Source organism: Mustela nivalis (genome assembly GCF_964662115.1).
Source record: "Mustela nivalis genome assembly, chromosome: 2".
NCBI classification, from domain to species: domain Eukaryota; kingdom Metazoa; phylum Chordata; class Mammalia; order Carnivora; family Mustelidae; genus Mustela; species Mustela nivalis.
The window spans coordinates 74,298,081-74,310,908 of NC_139021.1; the positions used below are offsets into that span (position 1 = coordinate 74,298,081).

Consider the following 12,828-nt stretch of genomic DNA (forward strand, 5'->3'; position numbering starts at 1 on the left):
TATTTGATGGAGAGAGAGACAGAGAGAGAAGGAACACAAGCAGGGGGAGTGGGTGAGGGCTTCCCTTGGAGGAGGGAGCCTAATGAGGGGCCCCACTGGATCCCATGATCCTGAGATCATGACCGAGCTACCCAGGTGCCCTGCTACTCTCTTTTAGAAGATAAACTAAGCCATCCTTTTTTTGTTTGTTTATTTTTGTCAGATAGGCAAGGTTTATATGTAATTCTGTACTTTATCTATGGCAATGAGATAGTAAAAAGACAAGTGTGGGGGCGCCTGGGTGGCTCAGTGGGTTAAAGTCTCTGCCTTCAGCTCAGATCATGATCTCAGGGTCTTGGGATCGAGCCCCGAATCAGGCTCTCTGCTCTGTGGGGAGCCTGCTTCCTCCTCTCTCTCTGTCTGCCTCTCTGCCTACTTGTGATCTCTGTCTGTCAAATAAATAAATAAAATCTTAAAAAAAAAAAGGCAAGTGTGAATGAAAACCTTTGTTTTGGCTTTGGGGGATCTCAGACTCTCGTGCCTTTTTATAAGTTTGGGTCTAGAATTCTATTTTCTCTTCAAGCTCTTCATCATCAAATATGAAGAAATGTTTTGCTTATGTTCTGTTGCCTCAAACTGGCAATTTTGATGAACTCAAGTGTTTGTGTTTTTGTTAAGGCAAGTCATTGAATCTTTCTGTGCTTCTGTTTCAAAATTTTTTAATAGGATAACAAGCATCGATATTTGATCAACAGTATTTCTGTGAGAAATAACTACTAACCATTTTGGAGGGGAGTTTGCAGATATAGGTGGCAAAGACCACAGTCTCTCCTGTTGGACTTGACACTGCCCTCCGCTCTGTGACCCATGCGGGAATTTGTTGGGCTGAGATCATGGGTCTTACTCATATAATGGTACTACACCCAGTGTTCTTCATTTGTGAATTCACATCTGGAGATATCTATTTGGAGAAGTTATCTTTTGTAACAGCCTTTGTGGTTTTTTCTTTTCTTTTTCTTGGAGTGAGATGAGGGGCATGGAGCTTGTTTTTTTTTTTTTTTTTTTTTAAGATTTGTTTATTTATTTATTTGACACACAGAGAGAGATCACAAGTAGGCAGAGAGAGAGAGGGAAGCAGACTCCCCGCCTAGCAGAGAGCTAGACTCAGGATGCGATCCCAGGACCCCGAAATCATGACCAGAGCTGAAGGCAGAGGCTCAACCCACTGAGCCACCCAGGCACCCTGGAGCTTGTTTTTATAGCCCTTGTATGTGAACAGTATTACCCTGGTAGGTATGCAAATTAAAATTCACATCTTTCCATTATCAGGAATTTATTCTGCATTTTCTCTATTCTTTAGGGACTAGGTTATTCCATTTATAATTAAAATTTTTTTTAATGATATATTGCTCAGATGCAATTTTGTCTTACAGAAAAGCACCTCACCAGCCTCTTGCCATTCCCACCCATATACCCCTGCACTGTTTTTTAAACATTACGAAGCCCCTGCTTCTCAAGTGCAATATGCCTAGAGATTTCTCCAGTAGAAAACTAGAAAAATTCCCACATTCTGCAGCAATTTCAGTACCAGCAGAGGCATCAGCTGTTTGCAGCTCTCCCTTTGGGACCACAAAATCAAACAGTAATATTCCTGATATGGACAAAGCCTGGGCTTCAATTATTCAGCAAGAATCACAGTTGTGCAGGGAAAGCAGCATGCCAAAGTGGACCCATACAGGCCTGGGAGTGAGAAGCTCCACATTTAATTTAAATTCTGCCCTGATGCATCGCACTCCTGGGTGAGTCTCTGCACCTTTCTGTGTCAAGGCCTTCAGGTGCTAGATCCATTGCCTGCAGCTGTCCGTCGTGTTGTGGTGAGAAAAAAATCCCTCTCCCGTGTGCCTTTCCCTAGATCTCCTTTCAAACCTTTCAACTGTTAGGCGTGGAAGCTCATCTTCCCCTAGGGCAGGCAAAACCTGATCCTTCTCATCCAGGTGGATGGTCAAAAATGTCACTTTTTCTTCAAAGCCACTCAGCCTTTGGAATCAGCAGTACCCATTAATCTGCCCGGATCCAAACTCTGGTTTCTCTCTGACTTCAGCGAGGTAGGTGCTTGCTTTGCACTGAGCTCAAAGGAGGAACAGACCAATGTTCAAGTCCCAGCTCCACCACTTGTCCTCTTTAACCAATTTGAAGACCCATTTTTTAACTTGTCTGAAACGAAGACGTACTCTAAAATCAAGAACATTTTTACATATTGTCGTAGTTTAACTTTCAGCATTTTTTCTTTCTTAGGGGAACATAAAATAATGGTGAGTGATCAAGTGGACTTAGACTCAGTAAAAGGCTACGATAGCCGTGTGGCTGCCTGCAAGTCAGGTAGCATCTCTAAACTTCTTCTGTTTATAGAATGGGATGATAATGGCAGTGATGCTGTGTGTTTGTTGCGAATATAAGACAAGATACATTACGAAACATACCAGAGAACTGGACGGTAGACGTCGTTCGATGAAGGTTCCTTGACAGAATCTTTAGATCCAGAAGCTCTGGAGGTAAATGGAAGCCACTATTTAATATTTCTTTTCTCTTTTCTCATACATAGTCGGGCCTGCTCTCTTCTAAATGATGTCTATGTTGACACACAGTCCAGCTTTTATTACTAAACTGTAGAACCCTTTTCTCCTCTTCTCTCCTTTTCCAGTGCCTTCTCCAATCCCATTTCTGACTATGTGAAATGGATAGGGGAGGAAGAATTATTTAGAATTTGAAGCCTAAAATACCTCAATATTAATTCTGACCTCTTTTTGTTTGCTTGTTTCGTAATGATGGGTTCTGTAGTACTTATGAGCGTGTTTTTTTTTAAAGATTATATTTATTTATTCAACAGACAGAGATCACAAGTAGGCAGAGAGGCAGGCAGAGAGAGAGGAGGAAGCAGGCTCCCTGCCGAAGCAGAGAGCCTGATGCGGGACTCGATCTCAGGACCCTGGGATCATGACCGGAGCCAAAAGCAGAGGCTTTAACCCGCTGAGCCACCCAGGTGCCCCAAGGATGTGTTCTTACCCTTCACATGCCTTCAAAAAATATTAGTTTAAGAATGTAGTTGGTTTTATGGCAGTAGCAGGTAGATTGAGCAGAGGTTGGAAGGATTTTTAACTAAAAATAAATAAACAGACTGAAATTCTTTGGTGAGTGTATAATCATGTAGTATGTCTAATTAATGTAACAGACAAGGAATACAATATTTAAGTTGTCTACAAACTAAACATACATCAGTGATAAAGTGCTTTGGGTAAAGAAACAAAAAAGCAAACCAAGTATATATAATGCATTCATTTCATTCACTCAGAAAATATTTTACACGTGTCTGCTAGTCCTTGGCACTGTACTAGGCACTGGGGACACATAAATAGGTAAACCTAGTTTCCGGCCTTCAGCATGTCATGGTCTGATAGGAGAGAAGATGGAAAGGAAATTAATTGGACTATGACACATGACACTAAAATTATAGAACCAGTAAAATGATCAGGAAGGAAGGGGAGACAGTAAAGGTTTCCCTGAAGATATCACATATGAGCTAGATTTCAAAAATTTAAATATCAATTCTGCTAGTTAATGGTAGTATATCAATTTTTAAACTAAGTTATTTAAAAATTGAAGTTACGATTTTGCATGTAACATTGTACCAGCTTTAGGTGTACAACATAGTGATTTGGTATTTTTATATCTTATAAAATGACCACCACAATAAGTCTCATTTTTACCACACATACTTACAATTTATTTTCTTGTGATGAGAACTTTTAAGATCTATTCTGTTAGCAATTTTCAAATATACTATATGTGCAGTATACAATATTAGTGCATCAAGTTTAAATTTCCTAAATTTGATAATCACATTGTGGACACGTAAGAAAATTTCCTTGTTTTTAGGAGATAAAACTGAGATATTTAGGGGTAAATAGTGATGATGTCTGTACTTTATTCTCAAAAGGCTCAGCAGAGTAACAACTACTACACATGCATGCACGTATTTGTGTGTGTGTGTGTGTCTCCCCACACACGTAGGGAGAGAGAATATATAGCAAACGTTAGAAATTGAAGAATCACTTCAAGCAGTTTCCTCATTTTATTCATGCAGTTTTTCTGTAGGTTGCCTGTTAGTGAAGTTTTCCAAAATAAAAAATAAAAGACTCTCTTCTCAAATGTTTAAACATTTAATTCTAAAATTCCCTAAAGAAAAAAATTAAAAACTTTTTGTAATTAAAGTTAAATTTGCATTGGGGAAAGACTATTTAGCAATCATGTAATTACCTTTGAAGCATTAATATTGGATTATAAAATTGGACTCAAATATCTGGAGCAGTAGTTTACTTTGAACTAATACCATGTCAGCCTCTGAGTGCTTTAAAGTTAGCTAAATATGAAAAAAAGAGACTTCTTGTTTTGATGAAGTAATTAAAATTTGTAAATGGTCACCATGCGATAATGAACTTCCTCTAAATTCTTATTATGTATAAGTCAGTTGTTTGAACACAGTGTAAATTCTATTGATGTAATACCTTATCTTAATAAGGGAGTTTTTTTTTTAAGGCAAATCATGTAATATTGGTTTCAACTCATATTGTGCCTTCATGGAGAGAACTTTTAATGTCTATTCTGTGGACCAATAATTGGCACAATTGCGAACTAGCCACATCCCCCTTTATACATCTTCTGACAGGCTTTCATCCTGGTTCCTCAGGAAACTGGTAATTACACTCACAATCATATTAATTACAGCTTCTACCACCAGCTCCTTTTCAGGGACACCATATGCCAGGCATCATGCTAAGCATTTTATATATAAGGTATATCTCTTTGTAAACACATAGTTAGAAAAAATCCATTCTGACACTGTTTTAATTGGCATATTTCGTCCATTTGTATTTGATGTAATTGCTGAAATACTTGGGTTTGTAGCTACCATCTTATTATTTGTTTTCTGTTTGACCCACCTGTTAGATATGTCCTTTTCTCCCATTTTTGCCTTCCTTTGGATTAATCGAACATTTTTCATTATAGCATGTTTTTCCTGAATTGTTAGTTATACATCCTGTCATTTTTTTAAAGTAGTTACTACAGAGATTATAGCATGTCTTCTTAGGCAGTCTAATACGAAACTTAATTTTATTACTTCCATAGTAATCCTAGGATCTTAAAACATTTTACCTCTTACATTGTACTGTTATTGCATTTTAATTCTGAACACTTTTTTAACCCCCATAAGTCTTATTTATTTGTTTTGAACAGTCAGTATTCATTTAGCCTTACCCACTGTCTTAGTCTGCTCAAGCAGTGCTAACAAAATGTCATAGATTGGGTAGCTTAAACAACAGGAATATACTTATTTAAAGATTTTATTTTTTAAGTAATCTCTATAGCCCATATAAAGTTTGAACTTAACAACCTCAAAATCAAGAGTTGCATGCTTTACCAACTGAGCCAGCCAAGCACCTCAATAGAAATGTATTTTTTTTTCAGTTCAGGAGGCTGGAGGTTCAAGATCAAAGATTGGTTTCCTTTGAGGCTTCTCTGGTTGGTCTGCAAATAGTCACTCTTGCTACCTCTTCACACGGTTGTACCTCTGTGTACATGTGTCCTTGCTGTGTCTCTGTAAGTCCTAATCTTTTTTTCTATGGAGTCATTGGTCAGATTGGATTAGGGCTCACCCTAACAGCTGCATTTTAATTACCATTTTAAAGGCCTATCTCCAATACATTCTGTGGTACAATATTATACAGCCTTTCTAGTTCAACTTACAGTCTTCTGTTTTTTCTCATTGTCAAATGTTCTCATTTTACACCATATCCAGGTCTTTTATTTTTGGGGAGATTCCTCACCCAGAAAGCCAGCAGATCTCAGGTGACTGCAACAAGAGAAACAGTTGGGTTAGTTGATTTATATTAAGTGTGAATGATTTTATAGCCAGATGTTTTATCGTTTCCAGAAATATTTATTTTTATAGAGTTATATATTGTCTTAAAGAAACGTGCCTTACTCTGCGCTGGGCTTGGAACCTGCCTAGCATTCTTTCTCTCTCCCTCTGTCCCTTACCCCCTCTGTCCCTTCCCTGGAGTTAGAAAAAAAAAAAATGTGCCTTAAAAATAAAATTTTGAGATAATCCTCTGTACTAATTCTTCCTCTCCATTCTTTTTCAGCTCTATTAATAATACCTTATTATGTTAGGTATGTGTATATGTGTACATGTTTATATTAGTGTCACCTATATAACTTTATATAGTTATGTGGAACTTTATATACTTAGCTATTGTTTTCTATATTTCTTTCTAGGTGGTAAGGTTTTAAGAGAGAGATTTCTTGTCTATTTCATTTTGTATACTTCTTTACAACTGTGTATAGTTCCTGATTCTTAATAGGTCCTACATTAGCATTTGTGGAACAAGTTTAATATAGTTTCGATGTGGTGGGATGACTTCTTAGAATTTTAAAAATAATATCACACAGGTAGTTTTTGATCTGAAATGTATTTGATACTGAAGATCAAAAGAAGAAAAGGGAAGTATGAGATATTAGAGTCTTATAACCTGACCAAGGAGGGACACCATGGGAAAATAATCTGTTTGCAAAGGGGTGTTCCATTTTGCATACTTCTTTATGAGTGATGTTCTTTCTCATAATAAGAGAAATTCATGGGGCACCTGGATGGCTCTGTCAGTTAAGCATCTGCCTTTGGCTCAGGTCATGATCTCAGGGTCCTGAGATCAAGTCCTGCATTGGGTTCTCTGCTCAGTGGGGAGACTACTTCTCCCTTTCCCTCTGCCTCTCCCCCAACTTGTGCTTTCTCTTGCTCTCTGTCAAACAAATAAATTAAAAAAAAAAAGAGAGAGAAATTCACATCTAGACTACATGGAGAAACCATTTCTCACCAATCAAACTGGCAAAAATACAGACATTGCTAGTGTACTTTGTTGGTGACTCTGTAGAGAAATAGGCAGTCACACATGATTGGTGTAACTGCTAATTGGGAAAACTTTCAGGAGGGAAATTTGGTAATATTCAGCAACATTATGTATGCTTTTACCTTCTGACCCAGGAATACCATTCCTAAAAAGTTAATCACAAAAGTTTCTGGCAAAAATATAAGAGGGTCTTTTGGAAGGCTATTGAAAGTACTATTGGCAATAGCAAAACATTAAAAAGATCCTACCTTATGACCAAAAGAGAACTAACTAGTTGAGTGACCTAAGGTGTATTATAAAAATTGGAGTGCTGTGCAGCTCTAGAAAGGTATGAGGAATGTCTTTATATACTATTATGAATAATCTTCAGGATATATATTTTAGGTAAAAAACAAACAAACAAACAAGATGGAGAAAAATGTGTGTAATATGGTACCACTAATCTAAGAACATGGGGTGGGGGTGTGTGGATGTGTATGTTTCCTAGGGCTACCATCCAAAATATCAGTAAGTAAGTCTGGGTGGCTTGAACAACAGAAATTTATTCTTTCACAGTTCTGGAGGCTAAAAATCCACAATCAAGGTGCTAGCAGGACCATGCTCCCTCTGGAGGCCCTATGGAAGAATCCTTACTTGTCCCCTCCTGTCTCTGGTGGTGCTGGCTAGCTCCTTGGTATTCATTGGCTTGTAGTTGCTTCACTACAATCTTGGCTTCCATAGTCACCCAACCATCTTGTGTGTGTCTATGTCTCTGATTCCACATCTCCCTCTCTGTCCTTTTATAAATATATTGGTCACTGAATTAGGATCCATTCTAATCCTGTATGACCTCATCTTAACTTGCTTTCTACAAAGATCCTATTTCCAAATAAGGTCATATTTACAGGTACTGAAGTTATGACTTTAACATATCTTTTTTGGGGGGACACAAATCAGTCCAAAACAGAGCATATACAAATGAGTGTGTATCTGTGTGTGATGGAAAAGACAAGGGTAGAAATGTGTGTTTCTCTGAATAAACATTGTTTTGTAGATTTTATTTTGGAATAATATAAATATTCACATAATTATAAAGCAAAATTAAATTGAGATTTTAGAAATTAAAAGCCAAATGAAATAAATGAATCACCAGAGTATTGAATTTGTGGCACAACCATGTTGAAAGAAACTATTTTAAGTGACTTTGCAACATGCTACTTTTTTTTTTTTAAAGATTTTTTTTTTTAAAAGATTTTATTTATTTATTTGACAGAGAGAGATCACAAGTAGGCAGAGAGGCAGGCAGAGAGAGAGGAGGAAGCAGGCTCCCTGCCAAGCAGAGAGCCCGATGTGGGACTCGATCCCAGGACCTGAGATCACGACCTGAGCCGAAGGCAGCGGCTTAACCCACTGAGCCACCCAGGCACCCTAAAGATTTTATTTATTTATTTGACAGACAGAGATCACAAGGAGGCAGAGAGGCAAGGCAGAGAGAGAGGAGGAAGCAGGCTCCCTGCTGAGCAGAGAGCCTGATGCGGGGCTCTATCCCAGGACCCTGGGATCATGACCTGAGCCGAAGGAAGAGGCTTTAACCCACTGAGCCACCCAGGTGCCCCTGCAACATGCTACTTTGACCATATTTCCAGAGTGGAATATGCCTTAAAGAAAATAAAGCTGAAAAAAAAAAAAACACCCCTTAAACTTTTCCCAGGGATCATATTGTAGTTGGTAGTGCTGGCATTTTAATTTTAAGGCTGTTGGATATTGTGTGAATGAAGTGAATAGTTATGTTTATACAATTGGGACACAGGATTTTGGGTTAGGAGAAAGGACAAAAGATATAAATGAGGCAAGGCAAAAGCTTTGTAGTTCTGAATTTACATTAGAAATATAAATTTGATTTCATGATATATCTTACCTAAAAAAGTTATATCTTACCTAAAATGACAACATATTTCTAGCCCTATTCACTGAAAAGGCCTGGAAGAAAGGCCTCTATTCTGTTCCATTGATCTATGTGTCTATCTTTGTGCCATTACAATACTGTTTTGATGACTGTCGCTTTGTAGTATATCTTGAAATCTGGAATTGTGATGCTTCCAGTTTTTTTTTTTTTTTCTTTTTCAAGACTGCTTTGGCTATTTGAGGTCTTCATGGTTCCATTCAAAGTTTATAGGATTATTTGTCCTAGCTCTGTGAAAACTGCTGTTGGTATTTTGATAAGGATTGCATTAAATCTGTAGATTGCTTTAGAAATTATGGGGCATTTTAATAATATTTCTTCTGCCAATCCATGAGCATGGAGTATATTTGATGTTTATGTCATCTTCAATTTCTTTCACCAGTTTTTTAAAGTTTTTTGAGTACAGAACTTTCACTTCATTGGTTAAGTTTCTTTCTAAGTATTTTAATATTTTTGGTGCAATTGCAAATGGGACTGTTTTTTAAATTTCTCTTTCTACTACTTCATTTTTAATGTATAGAAATGCATTGGATTTTCATATATTGATTTTGTATATTGATTCTGTACCCTGAATTCATTTATCAGTTCTTTGAAGATTTTGTTTTTGTTTTTTTTTGGTGGAGTCTTTAGGGTTTTCTGTATATAGTATCATGTCATCTGCAAATAGTGAAAGTTTTACTTCTTCTTTACTAATTAGGATGTCTTATTTCTTTTTCTTGTCTGATTGGTGTGGATAGAACTTCTAGTACTATGTTGAATTAAAGTTATGAGACATCCTTGTCTTATTCCTGATCTTAGTGGAAAAGCTTCCAGTGTTTCACCATTGAGTATGATGTTAGCTGTGGGTTTTCATATATGGCCCTTATTATGTTGAGGTATGTTCCTTCCAATCTACTTTGTTTAGGATTTTAATCATCAATAGATACTGTATATTATTATCAAATGCTTTTTCTGATTGTCTGAGGGGTATAGCTCAGGGGCAGAGCATTTGACTGCAAATGCTTTTTCTGAATCTATTGAAATGATCATATCATTTAAAATCCTTTCTCTTGCTGATGTGATGATCATGTTGATTGATCTGCAAATATTGAATCACACTTGCATCCCAGGGATAAATCCCACTTGATCATGGTGCATGATTTTTTTTTAATGTATTGTTGGATTTGGTTTGCTAATACTTATTGAGGATTTTTGCATCTATGTTCATCAGAGATATTGGCCTGTAGTTCTTTCTTCCTCTTTTTTTTTTTTGTGTGGAATCTATCTGGTTTTGGTATCAGGGTAATGCTGGCTGGCCTCATGGAATGAATTTGGAAGATTTCCTACCTCTTCTATTTTCTAAGAATACTTTGAAGAGAATAGTATTAGCTCCTTCAATGTTTGGTAGAGTTAACCTGTAAAGCTGTCTGGTCCTGGACTTCTGTTTGTTGGGAGTTTTTTGATTACTGACTCAATTTCATTGCTGGTAATTGGTCTGTTCAAATTTTCTATTCCTGATGCAGGTTGTGAGGTTATATGTTTCTAGATATTTATTCATTTCTTCTGGGTTGTCCAATTTGTTGGCATGTAATTTTTCATAATATTCTTATAATCCTTTATATTTCTATGGTGTTGGTTTCATTTATTATCTTTCATTTTTGATTTTGCTTATTTGAGTCACCCCTCTCTCTCTCTTTGAGATGTCTGGCTAAAGGTTTATCAATTTCATTGGCTAAAGGTTTATCAATTTCATTGGTTTTAGAGAACCAGCTCCTGGTTTCATTGATCTGTTTTATTATTTTTTAGTTTCTATTTTATTTCTTCCCTAATTTTTATTATTTTCTTCCTTCCTGGTTTTAGGTTTTGTTTGTTACATCCTTTAGATGTGAGATTAAGTTGCTTTTTTGAGATTTTTCTGCTTTTTGAGGTAGGCCCGTAATGTTATCAACTTCCCTCTTAGAAGAACTTTTGCTGCATCCCAAAGATTTTGGACTGTTTTGTTTTCATTTTAATTGTCTGCCTGTATTTTTTAATATCTTGATTTCTTGGCTGACCCATTCATTATTTAGTAGCATGTTATTTAACCACCATGTATTTGTACTATTTCTAGATTTTTCTTGTGGTTAATTTTTAGTTTCATAGTGTCTTCAGAAAAGAGGCAAAGTATGACTTCAGTCTTTTTGAATTTATTGGCACTTGTTTTATGACTTAATATGTGATCTATTCTAGAGAATGTTCCATGTGCATTTGAAAAAAATATATATATTCTGCTGTTTTAGGATGAGATGTTCTGAATATATCTGTTAGATCCCTCTGGTCCAAAATGTCATTGAAAGAGACTGTTTCTTTTTTCTTTTCTTTTCTTTTCTTTTTTTTAAAGATTTTATTTATTTATTTGACAGACAGAGATCACAAGTAGGCAGAGAGGCAGGTAGAGAGGGGGGTGGGAAGCAAGATTCCTGCTGAGCAGCGAGCCCAATGCGGGGCTCGATCCCAGGACCCTGGGATCATGACCTGAGTCAATGGCAGAGACTTAACCCGCTGAGCCACCCAGGCACCCTCTCTGCCCTTAACATTTCTTATAGGTATGGTTTAGTGGTCATGAATTCCTTTGAACTCTCTCTTTCTATTCTAAATGATAGCCTTGCTGGAGAAAATATTTGCAGTTGCAGATTTTTTTTTCTTCCAGCCCTTCGAATATATCATGCCACTTACTTCTGGACTGTAAACTTTCTGCTGAATGATCAGCTGATAGCCTTATGCGGTTTCCCTTGTATGTAACTGTTTTCTTCTCTGTTACTGCTTTTAAAATTCTCTCTTTATCACTACTTTTTGCCATTTTAATTATTATGTGTCTTGGTGTGGATCTGCTTGGGTTGATTTTGTTGGTGGTTCTCTATGCCTCCGGGAGCTGATTTCTTTCTTTCCTTTTTTTTTTTTTTGCAAAATTTGGGAAATTTTCAGCTATTATTTCTTCAAATAAAATTTCTGCCTCCTTTTCTTTCTCTTTTCCTTCGAAGATCCCTAGAATGCAAATGTTATTCTGCTTGATTGTGTCACAAAATTCCCTAAGTCTGTTTTCATTTTGTATTTTTTTTTCTCTCACAAGTTCAGCTTGCTTGCTTTCAATTACTCTGTCCTCCAGGTCACTGATCCATTCTTCTGCTTCCAGTAGTTTCTACCTAGTGTATTTTTTATTTCATTTATTGAGTTCATCTCTGATTGTTTTTTTCTTATGTTTTCTATCTCTTTGCTTATTGAGCTCCTCCACTCTTAAGGCTTGTAGGGTATCTTCTATGTATATTATGTACACCCTGCTATTATGGCTGAGCCACTTTTCCCTTCAGTCCAGTCATCTGCAATGGCTCTCTTGCCAGTTTTGGGTCAGGTTTGGTCCATCCTTGTATTGTTAGTGGGGCAGTTTGGGGCTGCCTTGGGCTTGAGCAGAGTCTGACCAGGCATTTGCCAGAGATGCAGCAGCACCAAACTGCAGGGCACTTTTCCTGTTTTGTCTCCTGAGAGGCTTTTGTTGGTGGGTGGGACCTACAGTCAGACTAGCTGTATATCCCTCTTCTACTGCTGGGGCCACAGTCTGATTGTTGTGTGTGGTTATCTGTCCCTCTTCCCTGGGGCAGGAGTCACTTTGGAGTGGCTAGGCTCTGTCAGGGCTGCTTGCACACTGCTAAGCTTGTGACACCACTCTGGATATTCTCTGGCCAAGATCATATTGGAGGGGCTAGATCCACAGAAGTGCAAGGGTGGGGGTGTGCCCAGTGTTAGCAAGGTTTGAACAGGTCTGCTGATCGAGGGAACCTATAGTTGAGGCCTGGCTGGATACATTGTGTCCACAGAGGAACATGGGTGTGGGACATACCATTAGCAAGTTAGGTAGTGAATGTTGATGCCTAGTTCTTTGGTGGAAATTTCTTATTTTGTGTTGTAAGCTTTCTCTTGTAAAACAGTTGC

The 12,828-nt window shown here is 37.4% G+C and overlaps 1 long non-coding RNA gene across 3 annotated transcripts in view; it reads left to right on the forward strand.

The window, feature by feature from the left end:
- The window catches only part of LOC309858860, a 348,226-nt gene that overhangs the window by 90,759 nt on the left and 244,639 nt on the right, over positions 1 to 12,828 (forward strand). The window lies entirely within an intron of this gene.